Source organism: Scardinius erythrophthalmus (assembly GCF_964197995.2).
Source record: "Scardinius erythrophthalmus genome assembly, chromosome: 10".
In the NCBI taxonomy this organism is placed as follows: domain Eukaryota; kingdom Metazoa; phylum Chordata; class Actinopteri; order Cypriniformes; family Leuciscidae; genus Scardinius; species Scardinius erythrophthalmus.
This window is the reverse complement of record NC_138230.1, coordinates 24,640,307-24,660,038: the sequence shown is the minus strand read 5'-3', so window position 1 is coordinate 24,660,038 and position 19,732 is coordinate 24,640,307. Positions and strand designations below refer to the sequence as shown.

Below are 19,732 nucleotides of genomic sequence, written 5' to 3'. Positions count from 1 at the left end.
TATAAAATTCTTATATAAATCATTTAAAGTTCTTATATTGAATCATATGCTAGTCAAATTAAAGTCATATAGAATTTATACAAGTTTTGTGTCATTTGTTTATGTGTTTCATACAGATTTCATGTTTTGATGACCAACATCTGATTCACTTATATGCAGTTGGCAAATTTTTAAAGGGATACTCCACTTTAAAATGAAAATTACAAATACGTGGTTGCGGGGGGGGGGGGGGGGGGGTCTTATTTGCACTCTTGATGTTCTAGAGTGTCACCCCTTCATTGCTGTACACTTTTTTTCAGCACAGTGGCTGATCTGTAGCTTGTACCACCAAAAGTTTCTCTGAGTTTTCCTATTTTTTCGTATTTCCCATTCATTTCCTATGTCGCCCGTTTTTGACCGGGAGGAAGCTAAGTGTGACTTTTTTTTTTACGACCCTTTAACATATCAGAATCATCTCCTTGATTTTTTTTGTGTGTTCATATAGGTAATACAACAAAAGTCACCAAGTTTCACCCCCATCCGATGAAGCAAAACAATTAAACAATTCGAAACGTTCAAGTTTTCGGTCGTTTTCGGACGAAGAAGCCCAGAGGGTTAACTCGTTTAAGGTGAGTAACATTGCGTCTCTGTATGTTCTTTCGCATTAAATAAAACGATTTAAAGTACATTAATGATTATATAAATAAAATAAAACATGCACACACCTGAATTTCACAGAGGAAATGCACCAATTCTGCGCCGCTGAGAAGAGAAGAGGAGAACTGTTCTGGAGACTGACCCCTCATTTACACTGCACACATCTGCGGCGCATTACGGCTGCGACACGGCTACCAGAGCTGATCGCGCCCATTCTAGTCAATGCTTGTGTTTACACCGGCCGCGACGCGGCGCATTTCAGAATCTTTATGGTGCCTTGGTGGCCTGTATACAGTAGCCAGCACAAATCTCAAATGTGATTTATCGTTTACACTATATATTTTTACATTAAGCACCAATGCTTCAAAAGAATTATATTTAAAACTTGATTTCTTAGTGGTTTTGAAACTATTACTATAAATTACAGCAACTCCTCCCCCTTTGCGTTTCAGACGAGGCTCATGTTTATAACAGTAATCTTGCGGGGTGGACTCATTTAAAGTAATGTAATCGTTTGGTTTTAGCCAGGTTTCTGTCAAACACAGCACATCTAGATTATTATCTGAAATCATATCATTAACAATGAGTGCTTTTGAAGTAAGCGATCGAATATTCAGCAACCCAAGCTTTAGCATTTGCTCATCTGTATTATAGCTGTTTTTTATTTGTTGAACATCAATTAAATTTTTAACCTTAGATGGGTTAAAACGTTTTTTGGATTTCCAAATTCGGGGAACAGACACAGTCTCTATATGATGATATCTAGGTGAAAGAGGCTCTATGTGATGGGATTTATCTGACCTGGGTAACGCGAGGCCGCTAGCAGACAGTCGGTTTAGCCAGTCTGTCTGCTTCCTGACCTGAGCCCCAGATTGTCATGTTTGAGCTCTAAGACTATGAGCCATATTACTAGAGAGAAGAGCAGCACCATCCCAGGAGGGATGAATACCATCTCTTTTCAACAGGTCAGGTTTGCCCCAAAAACTTTTCCAATTGTCTATGAATTCTATATTATTAAGCGGACACCACTTAGACAGCCAACCGTTAAGCGAACACAATCTACTAACTATCTCATCACTCCTGCGAACAGGAAGGGGGCCTGAGCAAATTACAGTCCTTGACATCGTACTTGCAAGTTCACACACCTCTTTAATATTAATTTTGGTGATCTCCGACTGGCGGAGTCGAACATCATTAGTGCCGACATGAATAATGATCTTAGAGAATTTACGATTAGCATTAGCCAGCACTTTCAAATTTGCTTTGATGTCAGGCGCTCTGGCTCCTGACAAACATGTGACTATGGTGGTTGGTGTCTCTATTTTCACGTTCTGTGTAATAGAATCGCCAATTACTAGGGCACAATCATTCTCAGTGGGTGTTTCACTGAGCGGGGCAAATCGTTTTGTTATGGTAATCGGAACGGAAGAGTGGTTTTTAGATCCGCGACTAGAGCGATCCCTCACTGTCACCCATTTGCCCGGCTGCGCAGGCTCTACTTCAGCCGGAACCGACTCATGTAAAGTGTTCACTATGCTATGCGCATCCAAAATAGTATCTGAAGCTCTAGCACTCTTACTATCCTCAATTAAAGTTTGGATGCGTGTTTCTAGTTCTGAAATCTTCTCTGTCAGCCTAACTGTCTCCTTGCATTTATCACATATAAATCCTATATTGCCGACAGAGAAAGCTATGCTAAACATGTGACATGAAGTGCAGGTGACAATAACAGGACAAGACATTACTCACCGTGTTTGTTGAGTGATTCTTACTCACCTGAGCTTTTATGAACTCAAAGGCGCAGGCGCGCGAGAGAAAAATAAATAAATAAAAATAGCTGAGCGCACGGGTGGCGCTTTAACAGGCTAGCGAATTACTAGCGTGTTGTACTAGTAGTAACGGAAGCTAGCGATGTCAGGTTAATCTGAGATGTTGGGTAAGCTGTATTTAGTAGTATAAACAACTAGAAATTGTAGTAAATGATGGTTCAAAACAAGGAAATACGAGGCTAAGACGGAGCTTACAGCACCGAAGCAAACACACTCACAGCAGGCAGCGAGGCAGACAGGAGCAATCGATCAGACAGGATCAGCAATCGTTTGGATCAAAACCGATTATACCCCTATTACACCCCTAATCCATTACACATGAGCAATTTTAGTTAAAACATTATTATTAAACATTTAGTTTATTATTATTATTATTATTATTATTATTATTATATTATAAAAAAAACAGTACAATTACAATAATTAATTTTAATTTTAATAATTCTGCTGCTTTCACACAGCACTTGCAGAAATTGCACATCTCCTTAAATAAGTTAATTAAATAAATACATGAAACATTAATTTGAGTTTAATTAATTTTAATATGTGCAAAGAAGAGTTGTGCCGAGTACTGCTGGTCCATTCACCCTCTGTCATTCCAAACCGCACCAGAATTCCCATCCTGTCATGACGGGATTGGTGTTGTTACCATGGAAATCCTCCCCTGCAGTAAAACAGATATTTTTCATCCCCTTGGGAGAGGTTGCTAGGCAACATTGCCTGAACCAATGGGGACTTGTTACAATTAGTTTGAGCTTATGGAAAGGTCAGAGGATGTGTGATGTACACCAGGGTCATGGAGCTCCTAGCCTCATTTCTGCTCACTCGTAAAACTTTTGCTCATAGAAGAGAAAGAACAATAGAGTCTTTTGGCAAAGCCACAAATAATTGAAAAGATAATTTTTTTCTGCCCTGGGTTGTGGGTAATTTCCAGACTTATGCTGCCTTGTTGTACAAATCTGGTAATTTCTTTGAAGTGTATCTTGAGCTGCAAAGTCAAATACTGTGAGAATTTCATAGCAGGGTTGTCAGTGAGTCTGTTTTTATTTATTTTGAATTATTCTTATTTATTTGTTTTCTTCAATAAAAATTGTGAAAATGATGTAAATGTAAAACAAAAACTAACATTTGGAGGAGGACAAATACATTTTTTGAGAAAAAGTATCCAAGCACTGAAATAGGGCAACTCATGATGACAAGGAAATCCTCTCTCACACTTCCTGTCTGCACACTGAAGCAGAGGAAGCCAAAGACAGTGAACACAGTGGCTGCTGCTAATGGTTCCTGTTTTTTTCTCTGTATTTTTATTCTTTTTTCTCTCCATCTGTGTCTGTGGAGTCTGGAGAATATCTCTGGAAATATCTCTGGAGACGAGATTTCTTGTGAACAGACTCGATCTCTTGTTTGTTGCGTGATGTGTTATTGGCATTTATACAGATCTAGGAAATACCTTGTTTTGTGAGCATGGTGGTTGCTGAGGCACATGCTAGCACTAAATAAATCTCTTCGTAAATGCATTTACACTTTGAGTTTTATGTGTAAATTTTTGCTTTAATGAGACCTCAAAGTTGTTCCTCGTTGTATCTTCATATCAACTACATTAACAAGAAACAATGTGTAAAACCAGATTTGTCTTGCTCACATATGCACAGACTCGTATATATCTGTGCACTGCAGTTAAAATTCCTGAAAAGTCCCATTGGGATTGATTCCAATTATCAAATTATGATAGAAATTCTATTAGCTTTCCTTCAGGCTTTTTGACAAGAACCAAATTCAGATATGAGCCTAAATAGCTGTTCTCAGTTCCAGCAATCTCTTGGTAGCCAAATATTCTGGCACAGTAATGCTATCCCATAATTGCTCATTACCACACAGTGCCTGGCAGTTTGCACCACAAACAAACATTTTTTAGTTCATATTCAAAGACTATGTCACACTAAAGAGGATTGCATAATCTGCATATTTTTGAATCAGCCTAATGTTTAAGTGCAGCTCAACTTTTCTCCATTGAACTGGTTGTGCTTTATTTTCAGTGCCGGCCCAAAAAGAGACAACATTTATGAGTGGAGGTCCACTATCCTGGGTCCTCAGTGTATGAGGGAGGAGTGTTCTTCCTGGACATCGTTTTCACACCAGACTACCCCTTCAAACCACCCAAGGTCAGAGCCTTCTCCCAGACAGTAAATCCTGTCATCGTTCAGTCGTTCATGTCAGTTTGAGTCCATTTAATTTGTATTTTTCTTTGGAATACAAGTTATTCTTTTAAATCTCTTTCTTTAAAATCTCTCTTTTAAATGAAAGCATACAGAGATCACAAGAAAAGGACTAAAGGTGCCACACTGAAAAAAAAAAATGATTCGTTGAAATTATTGTAAAAAAAATTATCGTAAGTGGTTGCATTCAATTGATTTTTATCTACATTTAAACAAATGCATTAAGTTGAACTTAATCTATTTTAGTTCAGCTTAATGCATTTTTCTCAATTTCTGGGGATGAAATGAGTATTGAAGTAGTATTCTCTCTCTCTCTCTCTCTCTCTCTCTCTCTCTCTCTCTCTCTCTTTCTCTCTCTCTCTCTCTCTCTCTCTCGTCTTTTGATGATGAGAAGGAATCTGGTGTCCTGAGGTTTCACCTGCTCTCACTGCTGTATTTCATCTACTGATGTGATAGCAGTCTTGCTGAACGATTTCTGAAATCTCTAACTGAAGACAGAAATAGATGTGTTTATAGGTTAAAATGTTTTTTTTTTTTTTTTTTTTTTTTTTTTTTTTTTGCATAAAAGACAGTTAAACTACTCAAGAAACCAGGGTTTAGTGTCTGTCACTTCAGAAAAAAAGTTTATTTGTTCATTAAAACCTTGTCGAGACTGATAATAGTCTTGATCTTAGATCAATAAACTTCCCAGACTTAATTTTCCCTGTCAGCCTTCTGTAGAAAGATGGGCCGTCACCCACATCAGCACAGCTTTCACTTTCACTCTACTCACTGCTAGTTAGCTGTTAACATCTTGTGTGGCCGTATAGAACACATTGAAGTGAGGATATGAGAAGAGGGTGGGGGAAGATTTGTGATTTAATGAGAGATAATGATCAGATAATGAAGAGACAATGACATGATACAGAATGTGGTGTAAGTGACCCTCAGGGCTGATTCAAAAACATTTCAAAATGATTTGCTTCACCAAAAATACTAAAATATTCAGAATCTAAATACTTGCTCAGTAAATGGGCAGAAAATGTATATGAATTTATCACTCACCTTGTTGGCAATCCAACATGTGCAATGTACATTTACAGTGCTATTGACACTTGTATCCAAAGCAAATTAGAATGCATTCAAGCAATACATTTTGCAATTCATTATGTGACATCATAAGTTCTGATACATTTTTGTAAGCTGAGCCCTAATGAGCCCTAGTTTTTAACCTGGAGAACCCTGTGATATTTTAAGTTATCTCTGAAAAAAAAAAAATTCTAACAGTATTTTTTTCCAGTAAAATATCTAATCATCCATAGAACAAGATACATTTTGCTTGAGAATCAAAAAATGAAATAAACATATTTCTCTGGGCTTTATCAAAACCTTTAGAAACAACAAAGAATGCCTTTAGTGGTGGTAATCTTAATTTTAAATCATAAGACTTCTTCTTTCAGGACTTCTTTCTGTTCACAAAAAATGTTTTCATCTGACTTTTTCGGTGTTTCAGTCAGGACCACTTCGTCAAGTATACAAATTTATTACAATTATAGCATACAGTTAGTGTTGGCGGTATGGTTCTGATCTGCACTGTAAAAAATTTGCTGTAGTTTTGCAGCTGTTTGCCAGTAACTTACTGTAGATTTAAATTGATGTTATTTACTGGCAACAGTTTGTTCAAAGTTAAATGAACATTAAACATTAACAAGTCTTTGTCTTTAAAGAATAAAATTATAAAATGACAATCTAATGCAAAGCATTCTGGGAACCAGAAATCTTCATCAACCTTTTTCTGTTTTTTTTTCCTTCAGATTTTGGTTCCCAGAATGCTTTGCATGAGGATGTTATTTTAGTTTTATTCTGTAAAGATAAAGACTTGTTAATGTTTAATGTTCATTTAATTTTGAACAAATTGTTGCCAGTAAATAACATCAATTTAAATCTACAGTAAGTTACTGGCAAGTAGCTGCCAGTAATACTGTAATTTCTACAGATTTTTCTAACAGTGTGGGCAAAACTCCCACGCCTGTCCATGCAACTGCCTGGACAGAGCGGGGAGAGCAGCAAGTCAAACCCCCCTGGGGTACAGAACAGAACCAGTATATGCATACATAATTACAATTCTCAATTACACGAGTTGTGGAAATACAAATCCATGATAGAAAATGCTTGCAATGTAGTGACCTGTACGGAAAAACAAAATAACAAGTCAGATTGATTAAAGGTTCGGTTGGGTGGAGTTGGGGTTGGAGGAGGGAGTTTGATTGCGAGCAGCTATGCTATGGAGGAAGTGCTGAAGGAATGGGAATTTAAATAGGCCGCTGTGATAGATAGTCTGGATTGGTACACATTTGGAACAGCTGGCTATCAGCTGATGCGAGCTTGGCTGACGTGGCCTGCCTGAACTAACGTGATGCTTGATTTAAGTGCTATAATCGGGTCCCCAGTGCATCTACCAACCCAGAAAACGTGAAAAGTGACAACCCAGTAACTTTGTTTTGGTAAGCCTTTCTCTGCAAGCATGTAAAAAAATAAGTTCTGATAAAATCCCCTTCTGACATAGGAAGGGGATCTTATTATAATATTACCACCCCTTAATCTGCAAAAAATGCTTGCAATGTAGTGACCTGTACGGAAAAACAAAATAACAAGTCAGATTGATTAAAGGTTCGGTTGGGTGGAGTTGGGGTTGGAGGAGGGAGTTTGATTGCGAGCAGCTATGCTATGGAGGAAGTGCTGAAGGAATGGGAATTTAAATAGGCCGCTGTGATAGATAGTCTGGATTGGTACACATTTGGAACAGCTGGCTATCAGCTGATGCGAGCTTGGCTGACGTGGCCTGCCTGAACTAACGTGATGCTTGATTTAAGTGCTATAATCGGGTCCCCAGTGCATCTACCAACCCAGAAAACGTGAAAAGTGACAACCCAGTAACTTTGTTTTGGTAAGCCTTTCTCTGCAAGCATGTAAAAAAATAAGTTCTGATAAAATCCCCTTCTGACATAGGAAGGGGATCTTATTATAATATTACCACCCCTTAATCTGCAAAAAATGCTTGCAATGTAGTGACCTGTACGGAAAAACAAAATAACAAGTCAGATTGATTAAAGGTTCGGTTGGGTGGAGTTGGGGTTGGAGGAGGGAGTTTGATTGCGAGCAGCTATGCTATGGAGGAAGTGCTGAAGGAATGGGAATTTAAATAGGCCGCTGTGATAGATAGTCTGGATTGGTACACATTTGGAACAGCTGGCTATCAGCTGATGCGAGCTTGGCTGACGTGGCCTGCCTGAACTAACGTGATGCTTGATTTAAGTGCTATAATCGGGTCCCCAGTGCATCTACCAACCCAGAAAACGTGAAAAGTGACAACCCAGTAACTTTGTTTTGGTAAGCCTTTCTCTGCAAGCATGTAAAAAAATAAGTTCTGATAAAATCCCCTTCTGACATAGGAAGGGGATCTTATTATAATATTACCACCCCTTAATCTGCATGTTTTCACCCACGGCGCCACCATTTAGTTTTCACAAGCGACAACAGTGTAACCAGTTCTAACGCAATGGCAAAAGTTCGAGCAAAGCATGCAAACTTTTCTGTTGTTGGCTGCACAGACGAACACAGAACACTGTTTAGAGTCCCAGCCTCAGATGAAACAAGAGAGCAGTGGATTCATTTTCAACAGAAATTCCCCAGAAACAGATGACTAAACATCCACTAACCATTCAGAAACGTCCAGGTGCAGTCTAAAAGTTGCAACCTCCTCCTGAGTCTCTCCGAATGGTTATCCGCTACTGGTTATTTCTGAGATTTTGGATGGGTGAGATTATTCGCATGTTTTGTTATTGACAGAGTATCCGAAGCTCATGTAAACGACCAGCCAGCTTCTGAACGGGTGCGGGGAGCAGCAGCTCATTTGCATTTAAAGGGACATAAAAACGGAGCATTTTTGCTCACACCCAAAAAGGGGCAAATTTGACAAGCTACTGTATAATAAATGATCTGGGGAGTATTTTGAGTGGAAATTTCATAGACATATTCTGGGGACATCATAGATTCATATTACATCTTGTGAAAAGGGGCATAATATGTCACCTTTAAGACCCTGATAGATAAAATGAAAAAACAAATGGGTGTGACATAATTTCGAACGAAACTGGCCAAAACAAAGTTCCTTTGGAGTTTGCTTCAGAGTTTTGAAAGAGTTCTGCACTTTTCTCATCGTTTTTGTTGTGCGTTTAAGCAGTGTTGGGAAGGTTACTTTGGAAATGTAATAGGTTACGGATTACAAGTTACCCTATTTAAAATGTAATACGTAGTGCAACTATTTCAATTATGTTATTAAAGTAATATAACTGATTACATTTGATTACTTTTTAATTAATTTTCTATTTCCAGCACTGCACATTTTTATCACTCGCCGTGGTGGCAACTCTTAGACAGATTGTAGCCTAAAGAACCAATCAAAAGCATCAGAATAGCATCGCCTTACTAAACGGCCTTTAAAAGGCATCGTACACATCAAAAACAGGCAAAGTAACAAATTAATATTATTCAACATATAATTTTTTACAGAAAATATTAAGATGTATCCCCCTTGTATTTTTGTTGTATTTTTTGTCAGTAACTGATTACAGTTACATTTATTTTGTAATTAAATTACGTAACTCAGTTAAATGTAACTAGTTACTCCCCAACTGTCAGGGTTCTGATGTGTTTTCTGTATGTGTTGGTTTTTCCCTGTCATTTGTCTCCTTGGTTACTGATTGATTAGCATGCACCTGATGTGGTTTTGATTGGTTAGTTCACTCTGTTATTTAAGCCCTGTGTTTTGTTCAATTCTTTGTCTGATTTAATCTTATGAAGTTTGGTTGTTCCGTTCCTTTGTCTATAGTCAGAGAATTCTTATTAAACACCAGACTGCTGCACTTAAATCCTGTTTATTTTGGTATCTTTGCCTCGAAATACTGTAGATTTTTTTCTTAAATAATATTATTAATATTTTGTTATCTAGTGTGTGTTTTTTTTTTTTATTATACGTTTCATGTTGATTCTCAGATGAGTTCTAATGCAGGACCAACACAATTTATTTAATCAGAAAAGCATTTAAATAGTTTAAACGAATAGTTCAAATGAGTGAACAAAAGAAGGATACTGTCATATTCTGTGTTTGTTTGAAATGATATCTGCGAGGATTTCCAGTCAGAATTTAGACCATATCATAGTACTGAGACTGCTCTCATTAGAGTTACAAATGATTTGCTTTTATCATCCGATGGTGGTTGTAACTCACTATTAGTGTTACTGGATCTTAGTGCTGCATTTGATACCATTGACCACAACATTCTTTTGAATGGACTCGAAAATGATGTTGGCATTAGTGGAATTGCACTAGCATGGTTCAAACCATACTTATCTGACCGTTATCACTTTGTAGCAGTAAATGAAGAGATGTCAAGTTCAGTTCAGTATGGAGTACCACAAGGCTCAGTACTACGACCGCTGCTGTTCACCCTGTACATGCTACCCTTGGGAGATATCATTAGGAAGCATGGAATTAGTTTTCACTGTTATGCTGATGATACTCAGCTCTATATTTCTTCGCGCCCCAACGAAACGCACCAATTCACAAAATTAACGGATTAGATTATTGTAATGCTCTACTGGGTGGTTGCCCTGCACGCTTAATAAACAAAGTCCAGTTGGCCCAAAACGCAGCAGCTCGAGTTCTCACTATAACCAGAAAGTATGACCATATTAGCCCGGTTCTGTCAACACTGCATTGGCTCCCTATTAAACATATACATTTTAAAATATTGCTGACTACTTACAAAGCACTAAATGGTTTAGCTCCCCAGTGCTTGAATGAGCTCTTAACGCATTATAGTCCTTCACGTCTACTGTGACCTTAAAATTCTGGCCAGTTGATAATAAAAATCGACTGCTGGCGGTAGATCCTTCTCCTATTTAGCACCTAAACTTTGGAACAGTCTTCCTAACATTATCCGGGAAGCAGACACACTCTTGTCAGTTTAAATCTAGACTAAAAACACATCTCTTTTACCTGGCATTCATATAGAACATTATACATTTATATTATTCAAATCAGTTAAATGATTATTAGGCTGCATAGATTAGGTCAGCCAGAACTGGGGACACTTCCTATAACACCTGATGTACTCGTTACATCATAAGAAGAATGGCATCTACGCTAATGTTAGTCTTTCTGTTTATTCCGAGGTTTACTGAAGTCAGCCGGATCCCTGAAGAGCCAGCCTCATCAGCCCTGTGAAGGCCTCATCGACACGACAGCCATCGGCACTGATCCTCAACAAACTCGTCTCCATACCGGCGTGATGACTCCGACCTCCAACCAGATGGAACTGGATAAATATTCTGAATGTTTTGATGCAATCTGACTTCTGGGGCCTGAACAACCAATCGCGGATAGAGCGAGAGCGATATATTTTTCCGCGGAGGAGCAAGAGATAATCATTCAGAATTACGATGAATTTAAATATGTATTTCAAGCTCGAAACAATACGGTCTCTGCTGCCAAAGCAAGAGAAGCCTGTTGGACAAAGATTGCTGATTGTTAATGTGTAAGTTAAACAAATAGCCTATGTTCTATATTTTTGTAAAATTATGTATGTATATATGTATGTGAAGCCTATATGTGTAATAACCTATAGCCTATTTTTATAATATATAAAAAATGTGCATGTATGTACTAAGAAAGATTAATATTCATTGATTTTTAGATGCAACCCCAACTCCAAATGTTCTTGGCAGCAGATAAAGACAAAATATAAAAATATAATTCAAAGTGGTGAGTATTTACCACAACCTTTTATTACTTTTGTGAACATTTTATCACAAACACTTGTTTGCAGCACACAGAAATAAAGAGTTAAATTCAGAAAACCAGAATACACTGTGGCGGAGGAGTTGGCTCTGAGTAGGCAATAAGGGACGGACGATTATGGATGGGATTACAGGTCCTGTACAGTCTGACCCTGGTGCTGGCTCCTCTAAGCAAGTAACACTGGGTACGTGTGCAATACATTACTACTTTTTTAAGTTTTAAATATGGCTGACTGTATGTTCTGCAGTAGAGGGAAATACAGTGTCCCTGTTGAAGCCAGCACACATACACACAGTCTCCCACACAGAGGTCAGTATGCAGCAGACAGAACACCAAACATAACCTGATTTACAACAGTTATGCTTTACATTGGCCTATTTTTATTTATTAGGGTGGAGGAAATGAAGACACTCTGTCTGTGTGTGCTCAGACAGTTGCTGATGTGAATGCACTGGGCTTTTTATTATGGAAAACATTTGAATGTGTGGCATAAAAAAGGGACTGGCCCTTACACATCTTTTTTATTGTAGGATTTTTCACAACCTGCCCCAGAAACTGAGGCCTCTACCTCAATGGGCTTCAGAAGAAATGTGTAAGGATTTAAAACCCTTGCCATAAATTACAGTCAGTCCTGTGTTTGTAGGAAGTCAAGGAACTTTTTGTGATTTGATGAGCCTCCAGAAAACTTGTAATGATCATGTTTGTGGTGGAATTATGTTTCAGGTGGAAACAGACTCAGTCAGGGCCCTGTACAAAAGGAGACTTGAACTAGACTGTTTACTAAAGGAGCTGGACTGTGAGCTGAGGAGGCTCCAAAAAATTTATTAATTTTTTTAATAAATTTTTTTTTTTATAAATGTATTAATTAATTATTTAACCAAGTAACACTTTAGTATGGATATTTATTAATGCAACTTTCTCTTGCTCTCTTTCTCCCTCTAATCCCACAAAACCAATAAAACAGTTTGAGACCTATCTGCAGTTTCAATTTTCTTTTATTAAGTGTAATATTGTATGGTGATTGCGTCTACATCTGCACCAGCTGGGTGGTCAAGTGTGATCAGGTCAGTATCATCAGGGAGAAGCTGGTTTTGTGGTGTTTCTCACTCCTTTCTACTGGTGGCTATATTGTATTGTGCAGAATGGCACATGCAGCCACTAGTGATGCCCGCTCTGGTGACTCTTAAGGGCCGAACACAGTTGAAATGTGCCTTTAGGATGCCAAAGGTCATCTCTATCTTCACTCTGGTTTTACTGAGGGCCAACTTGAAGCGGTGCTGTGGCCCTGTCTGAGGGTCATGATAGGGGGTTATTGTGTAGGTTTTTCTATCTCAGTTCAAATTAACAGTGTTTTGTGCTGACACAACACATACTCACGGAAAATTCGTGAGTCAAGCACTGGAGCCAGGCCATTTGGCATCCAAACTTGTGATCATATGTTCATGACCACAAGTCGTCTGCAGATGAAATGTTTAGTAGATCATTGTTATATCTGTTAATGTTACTATTAATTTAAAGATTCGTCTCACAGAAAATAATCATCTCACATATTCACATCATCTCTACCTGAACATTAAGGCTGTGATAGGACTTCCTATTAACATAATCTGCCTCATGTTCCTCTAGAGCAGTGGAGATTGGAGCAATAGACTGCATACATGTTGCAATGACTCTAGGGAATCCTATCATAAGATTAACAGAATAATAATAAAGATTTAAAATAATTCTTAACATGTATTATAATTGTACAGTACATTTGTGATATTTGCTTTTTGAAAAAAAAAAAAAAAAAAGTTCATGTGATGTCACCCTATCAATATATCTTACCGGCAATTTTATAAAAGCCATCTTTTATGGACATGGTCGATAAATGTCCGGGCAACACTATTAATGAAACTATTCATGTACTCCTGCAGAGTGAGGACCACCTTGCGAATGGTTCGACAAACCGTGTTTTCCCCTTGCTTCTGTGTGTCACCCACCGTGCAAGAATGTACCACTTGCAAAAAAAAAAAAACCAATGCAATATTTGCGGTACAGTAAGTGCATGAATTCGACGTGTTAAATTCTTTATGTGCGGCTCAAGAAGTTCGCAAAGATAAGACATTCCTTCTGCGGAAAATCTGTATCTTTCATACAAATAACTATCAGGAAAGGCAAGGGGATTTTGTCTGGCTAAGAACTCTTTCTCTATGAAGTGCTCGTCTAACAATTTGCGCTGAGATGTCCACCGGATTTGGAAGAAAAGGTGAAGTCATTGTAACAGACACTGGGAATATGTTACGTCACCAATATGTTTCTTTGCTCTCAGCTGATTGGTCAAACTTCAGTCTGAGATCTTGAATCCAGAACATAACCTGCCCCGGAGCAGGTTAGCCGTGCAGCGTAAGATACCATGGCAACGAACACCGATTACCTAAAACCCAGGGTTGGCGGAAACTAAACTGAAACATAGCTGGCTAGCCACCTAAACCGGCTTCATGGTATAGGCACCTGACCTGTAATGCTGCCTGAATCATAATCATACACTGTTCGTCCATTCTATCATCTGATGGAGTTTTGATTCCTTGCCACTGTTGCCTTGGCTTTTGGCTTGCTTAGTTGGGGACATTTAATATTCAACAGTATTATTGATCTGCCTTACTTAAGGTGGACGATGACACAATTTTCTTCAAGAATCAAACTTTGTTGTATTATTTTCATGTTATCACTGTGAAGCTGCTTTGATACAATCTGAATTGTAAAAAGTGCTATATAAATAAAGGTGACTTGACTTGACTTGACATTGTGTTCCTTGTTGCACTTTTAGTTTGTAGTCTAGGTCAGTTCCTGTTTCCTGTGATTACCTTATTGCTCCTTGATTGTTTTCACCTCTGTCTCGTTACCCTTGTTAGTGTATGTGTATTTATTTTGGGGGGGGGGGTTGTTTTTTTTGTGGCTATTATGTTAATTGAAACTTTTACTGTGGACTCAATGCAGATATAAAAAAAGAATACAAAAACACTGCTTCACTAAGTTACTTTGTTATGGTGAGCTTCTTTCCTCAAAACCATGCCTCACCATCACAGTAGCATATATTTCACTTCTCTCAAAATTAATTGTTTTCATAAGGTCTTGAATGGGTTTCTCACCATTAATTATTGGACACAGTGTCTTATTTTTGTTCACATCAACTGTTGTCCTGTTCTGATCTCTCAGGTGACTTTTCGCACGAGAATCTACCACTGCAACATCAACAGTCAGGGTGTGATCTGTCTGGACATCCTGAAGGACAACTGGAGCCCAGCACTCACCATCTCCAAAGTGCTGCTGTCCATCTGCTCTCTACTTACAGACTGTAACCCTGGTAAGATATACAACCATGTGAAACACTTCTAACTTTTCTAACAAGTGGTTGGAAAGAGCCGATTTGCTGGTCATGGGCTGAAGCTCCAGTGTTTGTCAGTATGTTGGAGCTCCACCTGTTTGACCTAGACTACAGAAAAGGCAGTTATAGGTGTGGGCATATATGCAGTTGCTTAATGCTCATGTATAAAACTGCGTACAATTGTTTTGTTTTTTGCTCTCATATTTAAGCTGCAGTGATGTTCTGAATAAATGCTGCTCTTCTGTAGATTTAGCGAATACTGTAAATTCTAAGACTGAACTGAACACACTTACAGACTGTTTCCAACGACTGGAGCAGATGTTGAACACCGACTCTCTCTGACTCAACTCGTTTGGGCATGATCAGTCGTAAGTAATCAAGTTACATTGATAAACGGTCTTATAGTCGTTAAGTGCCCGGCTTAAATTGCATTAAGGCAGCATATGTGGTCTTGTTGCAAAAATGTACGCTTGACTTATTTAATTTTTCACCATTTGAATATTCAATAAATATTTTTGGAGCAATTTTATTCAGTCAGTTTTCCTAACAAAACAACCACAGTTGGCAAGTTTTAGGAGTTTAGTTTACATTAAGTGATGAACAAAGGATTGAATCAGCGTTTTAAACTTTTTAAACTTCAACGAGACATTTTTGCTGAGGTTTAAATCTGAGACATTAAGGCCTGGTTTAACAGACAAGGCTAATATGACATGATTAGGCCTTAGGGCATTAAAGTAGCTTTTATAAACGTGCCTTTGAAGAACATTACTGGTGTGTATCTTGAGACAAAACAATGGCACTGATGTTTTAAGAGGTGTCCGTACATGCTGATTTCAGTTCAGACAACTCAAACATGCATTTAATCTGGGAACTCATGGCCTTACTTGTTTTGTCTGAAGGGGTTCTTTTTACATTTCTAATTGCTTACTGACATCTCACTGCTACAAAAAAAAACATGGAGAGCATTGAAGGGAAAGGCAAGAGGATTCTAAGATTTTTTTTTTTCAAGAAAAGCCAACAAACAATGAGGTGTGTGCTGTTCTGTCGAAGTATCAAGAGGGAAATTCTCTGGTCCTGTGCATCTTGCAACTCTTAATGGCCCATTTTAAAGAGAGAACAGAATCCCTTCTAATTGAAGCTTATGTAAGTATAACATTTAGATTTGTAATGTCTTAAAGATTTAATTGTAATGCTAAATTAATTTGTTTTTCTTAGGCAGCAGCAACTGCAGCCGACATGGAAAGAGAGGGATTACCGGATTCACCCGCACTGATCTTCCAAGTTTTTTTGCTTTACTTTGTGTCTTTATCTAAAAATAAAAAATTACATCATGATTTACTCACCCACAAGCCATCCTAGGTGTATATGACTTTTTTCTTTCAGACAAATACAATCACTTATTTTAAAGAATGTCCTGGCTCTTCCACCAGGACAACTCCAGGGGGTAAATAAAGGCCCTCTGAAGCGATTTAAGTAAAATATACATTGTTAAACTAAAGTCGACTTATGCCAAAAGAAAGTAACTCCTGACGTGATGTATAGTGTAAGCTTTAACGCCTCTCGTGGTTCAAACAAATAGGGCTGTGTAACAAACTCAAGGTCTTATATCGAAATCCTCAGAAATTTGTCTTTAAAAATTGTTTTAAACTTCTAATTGGAGTTTTTCTAATTTATGGTTTTTATCTCATGTCAAAACTGAGGAACAAATCAGGATTTATAAAGCCAGAAACTGACATGAGTGTTCTTATGAGCATGCATACAACTTTTTGGCACTCGAATACAAGTAATTAAATTATTTCACAACATTATGAAAATGTAACTTAAAATTCACAATTTTATGCACAAATGAGCAACATTTTAACTGCTTTAATGACTTCACTGAAATTAATTTAATTATTTTCTGAAAATAAGACTCCCTTCACACACCTCATACAGAATCTGGCCCATTTCTAATGCACGTACGTTTTCCAAGAGCACATTTGGATTTCTTTATCCATTGAGTGCCATATTACTAAAACTTAAAGAGATACTTTTTATGAATTATTCATAGGTACATTTTGGAAACTGTGGTACTTTCACATTGAGGCTTATTGTATGCACGTCTTTATAAATGCAGCGGCAGAGTTCAGAATATCAGTGTTAATGTTTTCGGCAGAGTTCAGAATATCAGTGTTAATGCTTTCTTCACTTTAGGAGTGTTTCTAAAGTAGGAAAACATGATAGACGAGATCAGACAATAGTGTGAAGGGGGGCCAAACTGCTACGAACTCCTCTATTCCTTTTCCTTACAGCTGATCCTCTGGAAGCATCGCCACACACCAACAGACTGGAACCTGACAGGATAGCCAAACAGTGGACCAAACACTATGCCACAGACTCTGACCACAGTTCTAAATACATTAGTGTAATGAGAATTAGTGTATTTGTATTTGAGTTGTGCTAAATTGTGATTTAAAATGATGTGCCTATGCAAAAAGTCCTAAAAATCGCTTTTTCTGCAAAATGTAACTTATTTACTTGAATTTGTAGTGAGATGTGAGATGGCTGTTTTTTTTTGGTTTTTTTTTTTGCGACCTTCATTTCATGAAACAAGCTCATTTTGTTTTTCATTTGATACAATTGTTACTGTTTTTTTCTTTTAAAATATTTAAGAGAAAATCTAACCAATTGTTCATCTCATGAAATGTGGTTTATTGTAAAACACACATTGTGAGACTACATTGTTCATATATTGTAATAAGCAAACGAATTACTAAAACAGTTTGTACTGTTTGACTGTTAGTATTGGTCAGTCTGTTCACATTTGCTGTTCATTACAATGGCTAAGATTTCTTTCAATGAATGGCTTACCACATGTTTAACCAGACTAATAGTCTTGTCAGTAGTGCTCTGTGGCTTGTTAATATTTTCCATCCACCTTTCAATATGACAGGCATCAAAACCACAAACCTATTGTTATGAGTAGCTTTATGAATGTTCATGACACAACTATCATACGCATTACCACAAATGCAGTTGTTGCAAAACAACAATGGTAGTCAAAAAATATAGTCCATAATCTTACCATTGCTGGAAAATTACAACTCTTAATGTGCACAATATTCAGTTTTATTAAGGAACCTGCTGTTGTTGTTCATTTGCAGATATCATAATTTGCATCTCTCCTTTATCACCATTTCAGTAGGTTATTATAGAACAAAAATATCACATTCTATATCATTTTGCTTTTGTTGGAATAAAAAGTCACACCTCATTTAAGTGTATAGTTTTATATTTGTTTACTCTTGCCTTGTCAAGATGAATATTTCAAATGTTACTGGAGAAAAAAAGAGTTTTCTTTTATTTGGCACAAGGTACAAAAATATTGACTTAAAAATTTGGTGTGGTATGAATTTTGATCTGTTCAAATTATAAATATAATTTCGGTGGCAGGATTGAAGGCTCCTGGTACTGGTTTTGAAGAGAGAAAATATAATTACTGACAGTAACATTGACATCCTGACACCAAGGCCCATCTTTTTCCACTCACTGTCATTTCTGCCAAACTGCCTCTGAAAGTAAATAATGGAAAAAAGAAAGCAGAAAAAAACATAACTCTCAGAACTGAGAAATTCAGATTTATTCTCTTTGCACAGCCATTCCCAGTATATTCTGTATACGTTTCCCTGTCATTTGCAGGAACTATTTGAGAACAAATTAGAAAATAGTGCAGTGTACACTTTAATACATCATTTAAAAAAGCCATTATGAATACACATTAAACATGACAACAATGTAAACATGAAATATTAAGTCTATAGTATACTGCACTGTTTGCAGTAAGACCTAATATTCCATTGTGAACATAACCAGTGATTTTAGAACATCTAAACGCAATGTATGAAGTCATTCCCTCTTTCTAGAGTCAAAACAACGACTTTAAATGGCAAGTAAAGAATCTCTTATTGACTTCAAGTGTGTATGTGGCATCGGTTGTTGAGTGTAACTCATAATGATTGTCTGCAGCAGTCAGACTATCTGCCCACATCAATAAAAGACATCAAGAAAGATTTTTTGCTGCACTCAGCCTGCACTGCATCCAGTGTGCAACACCACATCGAGAGTCTGTAAAGCAGACAGACAGGAAGTAGATCGGCTCACCTTCCCCTTTCCAAATGTGTGGAGGGTGTTTGTTTCTTCAAATATCTAAGATGGAATAATAGGGGGTTTCCTATAAAACAATGGCACATGATGTGGGTGAGATCATGCCACAGCGATCATTGCCTGGAAGAAGGAAGGAACTTGACCGCACATTTTACTCTACCAGTATTACATCACAAGTGTGATCCTCAGACCTTACACAGTTACAAGGCCCTAAATGAGCTATTCTTAAAAGACCATAAGTGGATTGCAAGTCTGCTCTGATGGTCGTCAACAGCGGCAAAAGCAAATAAAACAACATAACCATATAACATAAATAGGCTCATCATCTTTTAAAAGGGAAGTAATTCACTTCCTATATCTTTTGTAAATAAAATGAGCACATTGGGCCTATGCCATTATTGGTAATATGAATAGCCCACACTGTGATTTTAATAACATTTTTTGTTTATGTTGAACAGTCACTTGATGTAATATACAATTTGGATCCTAAAGCAGAAACAGTTGAGAACCTGTTTTAGGGGAAATGTTCGAAAATGCAATCCACTACAGATATCCTATTACTTCTAATAAAGTAAACTGGAAAACAGATAACTTTATTTACTTTATGGAAAAAGAAATTTTCACAAATAAAAACTTCCCGTGTCTCTAAGATCTCATGCTTGTGTGCAGCTTATACTGTATGTGATTGTGACAGGCATTT

The 19,732-nt window shown here is 37.4% G+C and overlaps 1 pseudogene across 1 annotated transcript; it reads left to right on the top strand.

Annotated features, from left to right (window-relative positions):
• Positions 1-3,223: 3,223 nt before the first annotated feature.
• Positions 3,224-18,999, top strand: LOC308697357 (ubiquitin-conjugating enzyme E2 E1-like; annotated as a pseudogene). The gene is made up of 5 exons: positions 3,224-3,231; positions 4,502-4,627; positions 14,721-14,868; positions 17,181-17,293; positions 18,895-18,999. The product of its transcript is annotated as a ubiquitin-conjugating enzyme E2 E1-like (transcript).
• The last annotated feature ends 733 nt before the right edge of the window (positions 19,000-19,732 follow it).